Source organism: Glycine soja, unplaced genomic scaffold (assembly GCF_004193775.1).
Source record: "Glycine soja cultivar W05 unplaced genomic scaffold, ASM419377v2 tig00024776_1_pilon, whole genome shotgun sequence".
In the NCBI taxonomy this organism is placed as follows: Eukaryota; Viridiplantae; Streptophyta; class Magnoliopsida; order Fabales; family Fabaceae; genus Glycine; species Glycine soja.
Window position 1 is genome coordinate 29 of NW_021143785.1, and position 6,605 is coordinate 6,633.

Consider the following 6,605-nt stretch of genomic DNA (forward strand, 5'->3'; position numbering starts at 1 on the left):
TCATAAAAAATAATGCAGAATGAAAGGCCGACAGTACTCTTCTAGGATATCAAATGCTCTCTGAAGAAACAAAAAATCTCAATATTTTATTATTTATGCATAAGAGTGTAAACATTTGAAACAATGCCATTGGACCAGAGTTGTTTAAAACACCCAAATAACCAGCTTGTGAAAATGATTAATAGCTCTTTACAAAATCCTTGAAGTTTCCCAGAAAACTAGTTCATGTTCACCATATTGGACACCATAACAGCTCAACCAACTGCATCTACGTTAACTGTTCATGTATCATATAAATATCACACCTTCGATAAAATTCCAGTATTAGTTGCTCCTCCAATGTAATTCAAGAGTAGAACCCTTCCAGGTGGTGCTCGGTTGGGGAATAGTGATGAGCTGTATATAGTTCCTGCCAAACCCACAAATATGTTCTTGTTATCAAACAAGTCATAGCACTAGAAAGCACTCCACAGTCCCCAGTTCTAACATGAATGGTAATAATTAAAAACACGTGGAACTTACTGTGTTGAAAGCCTCCAATTTTTCTTTATTAAAATCAATACTCACCTAATGTTTCCACTCCTGGCTACGTGGATGCAATTGACCAAACCCTTCAACTCACCATCTATCAAGCATTCTGATCTAATAGCTTCTTTTGGATAGGATATGGAAACTGCAGCAACTGGAGGGTAATAAAACTTTGAAAGTGCATCTGCAGCAGCAGCCTGCAAGAGATAGTAAAAGGTTGTCGTGAATAACAGCCCTCAACGTTTACATTCAGGATTATCATGCCAAAATTTTGGCCATTTCCAAACAACTAATTTTTTACATGCATTTTTTGTAATATGACTCAAAGAAAAGCCTGCACAGGGGATGACATGTCCTTAAACCCCTGCTTTAGAAAGAGACCAGTGGGATACCATACCCTAAAAAGTTTACAAATTACAAGGCATTCTAAATTTAATCAGGAAAAAATAAACAAGGAATTTTGATATAAGGAGACTGGTTTATTCAGCATCGAAGACAATAAATTTCACAGCATGTACACTATGGTCGTGTCCTGCTCTACTTAGTTTGATTATGAAAAATGCCTACTCTCTTGTTTGATCCTGAAAAATGTCTCTCTAGCTTGATTCTGAAAAATGTCTATGGTCGATCAGCTGATACTTTGTTAATGGAAAAGGCACAAAATTGTCCATATTTTTGTAAATTTTCAAATGATAATATAGGTTTTAGGAAATATGGTAACTCTTGCAATGAAATTGAGGCCTGGAAAAAAGTATACCAGGGCTTAGTTGTGCTTTTCTTTGCACTATGTGCAAGTGTGGGTGGGATGCACAGGAAGTCAATTTTGTCTCTGAAAAATTCAGAGGATAATAAACAGAGACATATGCAACTGTAGGAACAAAAGCATATGCACATACATGTGCCAAGGCACGCAAAGAAAACTAACATATGGCCCAAGTTAAAAAGATTCCACAGATAAAACAGTTATTAATTAACATAAATAAATGATATAATCCTCTTTTGAGAAAGAAACTTACAGACAGAGGACGCAGCAATGTACTAGCAACATAGGAAGGAATGGTCAGGACAACAGTTTTGCACTGCAAAGAAACCACTCCTTCTGGTGTTTCATATGTCAAACTGTACTCTCCACTATCCAGTTTACTAATACTTGAAAGCTTCCAAGATAACTTTACTTTGTTGCCTAGTCTGTTAACAGGATCACAATTGGCTAGGATCATCAATCTGGAGAATAGGAGAAACTTAACTAGGACATTGGTATTAGGCAACATGTAGTACCTGGCAGAAATTGCATCAGGCAACATGGTAAGTCCCTTCCGGAAAGATCCAACAGTCTGACCTTTTGGTTTTGGCAGACGCCTACATGATTAATTGAATTAGTGAAATACTCAATAAATTATGGCAAAAATCCAGAGCAAATATATTATTACGGATCTCGAGGTGGTTTTGAAGCTCCATTTCTCTCTTGTATTGCTTTGAAAGTTCCACCAATAATGCTACCACCATTTTTTTCCAGCTTCCAAACTTTCCCGAATGCTGCTTTCATACTTAATTTTGAAGGATCGCCTGCATAGACCCCTATATAACAAAATTCAGGTAAGCAACAGAATTTTCAATAAAAAAGACTGCTGAAAAACAGAAGAAAATTCATAATAGGAGAGAAAGCTAGATGAAGTAAGCTTATCACTGATTACATAAAAAAGAAAGCATAGTATAGGACACACTCAAGTCTTTTATGGGGCATTGCAGCTGACTTATATAAAATTTGCATGTGCTTGTCCAATGGTTTATTTATTTGTAAATATACTTCAATAACATTTATAAGAGGAACAGAGGGAAGAGAGAAAATGGTGCTTTTGTTGATATTACTTGCTAATGTGCTAACTCAAGTTTTAAGTGTTCTAACATGTCAAAACCACCACATGCTATGAACCATGATGAACTAGGACATATTGGACTTGTTTCTTCACAAGTTATTCTCCTTCCCCTGGCCCTAACAAACTCCCAAACAGGAAAATCATGTATTTGGTTGAGTTTTACATGTGGATTAAAGGAGCACTACATAATAATAAAAAAGATACTGAACTGCACCAAAAAGTGGTCAATTACAATAATTCAAGGCAGGATCTATGTTGTGATGTTTGGGGGAAGCTGCCTCCACAGGATTTTTAATTTTTCTTAATATAATATACATGTATAATACTAAATTAACCCAATAATTTGAAAATGCAGTACAAAAAGTTAACCCATAATATTAGTAATGCTCCCACAATTTTAAATATACAAGTATTGTGCCCTTTACTTAAAATTTCCAGATCTGTCACAGATTCAAGTGTCATTATGAACATAGAAATATAGTCATTAATTAAGAAAAACTTTTCCCTTATATGCAATATAAATCAGAGGGTTTTCAAAAGACAAGTTAGACAATGAATATGAAACATTCTTTCAGGAGTCTATAAATGTCTTATTCAATTGAGCTATTAGTCAGCCATCATGATGGATTACATTTTAATGGCTAAAAACTGAATATCCCTGGGTCAAAAAGTAACACATAATAATAGAAGGTTGGTTAGAGGTTAACAAGAATAACAAAAAAGAGAGCAAACAAGTCAATGCTCCAACCTGAACAAAAAGGCTCTATCAACCGTTCAAAAACCTCATCACCAAGGTTCCGACGAACAAACTCTTCAACCGATTCCTCATGACCCTGTCACCTTTGTCAACATTATATTCCATGAGAAAACAAAATTAAGAACAGTTGCCCTTTATCCTTCCGGACATTGCATTTGACAAACAAAATCAAAGAAAGGAAAGAGGACACACTGGAGGAGGAGGCCGAATTCCAAGCGCACCAAAGCCAGCCCTGATTTTGCCACCAATGCTCATCAAGTCAAAGAAAGGCAAATCAGTCAGCTTCCCGGGCACCGGCCTCAACTTCCTGTTCCACAACACAAACCGAGGTGCATCAGGATCCCCCAAAACAAGCTCATCCTTTAAACCACTGTCCACCTGCCAAATGCAAAAACCAAAACTACATTACCAACAATTCAACTGCGAGGAGTGCTAGAGACACACTATTTTTACTAGACACTCTACTAATAGTTAAAAATTATTGAAAACTACAAAATAATGATAAAGACTCATTAAGTAAGTAGTGGGACCAATGAAAATTTGTAATTTCCAATAAATTTCAGACAACACTCAATGGTATAATGTTGTGTTAGAAAGTACTACTTTGTTCCTAGCATTTCTCACTCAAACAAAGACATTGAATTGTGTTGCAGATCCCACATCAGTAATAATATGACCAAAATAGTAAGTGGAAGTAACCCTTATCCTATGAGCTACTCCCTCTATCCCTAAATAAAAGATAATTTTCAGAAATTTGTTTGTCCATTTTTATAAGATCAATTTCTAACTTTTAGATGCATTAATTATTTTTTTTCCCTACATATTTTTACTTAATTATTCTCTCTGCAAACATCAATGAGAAACAATTAAGTGGATAAAGAGATAAAAAAAGATAATTTTGAAATGATAATACAAATAATTGACCTATTGAACCCGAATTAACTTTTAGGGTCAAGTTAGGCTCAAAACCGAATTCCGCGAAAGAAACATCACATACCACCATGGTGAGCATTGGATCAGAAGGCTGGAAGCTGTTGGGGCCTTCTTCCCAGAGGTATCCGTCCCTCTCCATCGTGGTGATGTTGCCGCCGACGCGGTCTCGGGCCTCCGTGACGACGACGTTGGCATTGGCGTGTTTGGTGGCGAGGGCCTGGGCGATGCAGAGGCCGCTGACGCCTCCGCCGACGACGACGCAGTCCACGGGGGCGGAGTCTCTGGTTTTGGGCGGAGACGCGGTGGATTCCTCCGCAATGGAGCAGCGTAGAATAGGGTTAGGGCGAGAGCGAGGGAATTTTCGAGTGGGAGAGGTGAAGAAAGAGGTTGGGGAATGGAGGGAGGGACGAAGAAGGGTTTGGTTCGGCGGGAATAGGATCTCGTTGAAGACGGAAACCATGGTTGGTTACAGTAATGGCACTATTCGTTCGTTATCTTCAACACTCTGCTAAAGATAACCAAAATGTGCAACACGCTGATAGTACTCGGTCTTGGTTGGTTACAGTAAAAATACACGATTGCCTCCATCTAAACTTTACCTTTAACGTTCTTGAAAAAATGTTTTCTAAGTACTTTTTTTTATCTATTAGTTTATTTTTTTTATCATATCCTTAATATTATAAAAGCAATAACTTATTTTGAAGTCAAATAATAAGTTTCGGACTTTCGGCACTCAAACAATTTATTTTTGTATTTGATTCGAGTTTAGTAAAGGAAAGAAACATAATTGAAAAATGACGTATCATTAAATATTTTTAGTAATTTTTTATAAAGATTAATCATTAAAGCTAATAAAAAATATAAGTCGCTCATTTTATTTTCTTTGTAAGTAGATATAGTTATTGAACTATTTATTTTAAGGAATAATTATTAAACTATTAATAATGGCAATAGCATCATCAAGTTACTCATGATCTTTTTTTATGTTTTGTTTCATTCACGAGAATCAAATTTCATATACAAGAATTTAAGATAGATCTCCTTTTATTATTTTTTATGTAAATAAATATATTTATTGAACTAATAACAATATAAGAAATTTGTTCTATTGAATTACAAATAATATACTTATTACCTATAAGAGAAGAAATATCATTCGGGTAATATTTCCAAAGGAATATTAGTCTTTCTTATTTCCATTACAATGAAATTTTTAAAAATGAAATGATATGGATTTGAGAATTCTTATAGATTCTCCATTGATAGAATGAAAAGAATTAAGGAAAAATAATTCCCAAACAATAAAATGGAATGGAAAAATCGAAAAAATTGAAAGAAAATTTTCTTTTTTTTGTTTAATGCATAGAGTTAGCTAAGCATTTTCACCAAACAAATATAAAACCAGATATTACTTAGTTTGATAAACATTTTTAGAATAAATATAAATTTATAATATTATTGATTAAAAATAATTAAATTAACTATTCAATTTATCTTAATTAATTTATTATTTGTTTCTTGTTTAAAAGTCCAGAAGTAATATTGTTTCCTAGAATAAAATGTATCTTAAGTCTCTTATAATTTGATTGAAATTGATTTTAATTCCTTTTTTTTAAAGTAGTTTTAGTTCTCAATCTCTTTGTAAGCTTCTTAATCCCTCTTCTTTTTTAAAAGTGATGAATTTGGTTTTTGAATATTACATTTTAATTTGACTAAATCTACTATAATTAAAAAAAATATAAGAACCAAAACCACCATTTTTAAAATGTATGTTCCTAAATAAGTGTTATTCTAGATTATTTTATATAGACAAAGACAAAATAATAAATAGATAAAATAGAATGATAGTTTTACAAAACTAACTTTATTAAATAGAAGAAAAATATTAGTATTAATATTATATTAAAAAACTAAAGTAACATTTATTAGGGGTATTGGTGGAAAAAATTAAGATTACATTGAAAAACTAAATGTGATACTTATTTTGAAATGAAGGTAATAAGGACTAAAATCAATTCAAATCAAATCTTAAAAGACTTCAAACACATTTTATCCTATTTTCTAATCAAGATTAAAGTTCCACTTTAGTAGCTTGGGTGATAAAAAAGGTTAAATTAATTTGTAAGTCCTTGATTATTTGATAATTTTTAATTAGGTTTATTGAACTTTTTTTAAAAAAATAGAGTCTTTGAACCTATATTTATTTTGTTAATTGGATCCTTTCATTTAACTTTGTTAAGGAAAATTAATGACAAATACTCAATTAAAAAACAAATATAAGTTTTAGGAACCATATCGGAAAAAATATTGTTTAGAGATATTAAAAATTTCTAAATACTTATAACAATGATAATGCTAATAATGATCAATAATAGTTATGATAATGATGACAATAATGATAATTATTCATATTGGTGGTGATTAAGGTTATGTTAAGAAATTTTATGGCCAAAGGTAAATTTTATGGACAAAGCTCGTCCACACTTGGGGGGTTTGACAAACTTGTCACC

At 32.9% G+C, this 6,605-nt stretch overlaps 1 pseudogene; it reads right to left on the minus strand.

The window, feature by feature from the left end:
* Nucleotides 1–284: 284 nt before the first annotated feature.
* Nucleotides 285–4,659, minus strand: LOC114404357 (annotated as a pseudogene).
* Between the last annotated feature and the right edge of the window lie 1,946 nt (nucleotides 4,660–6,605).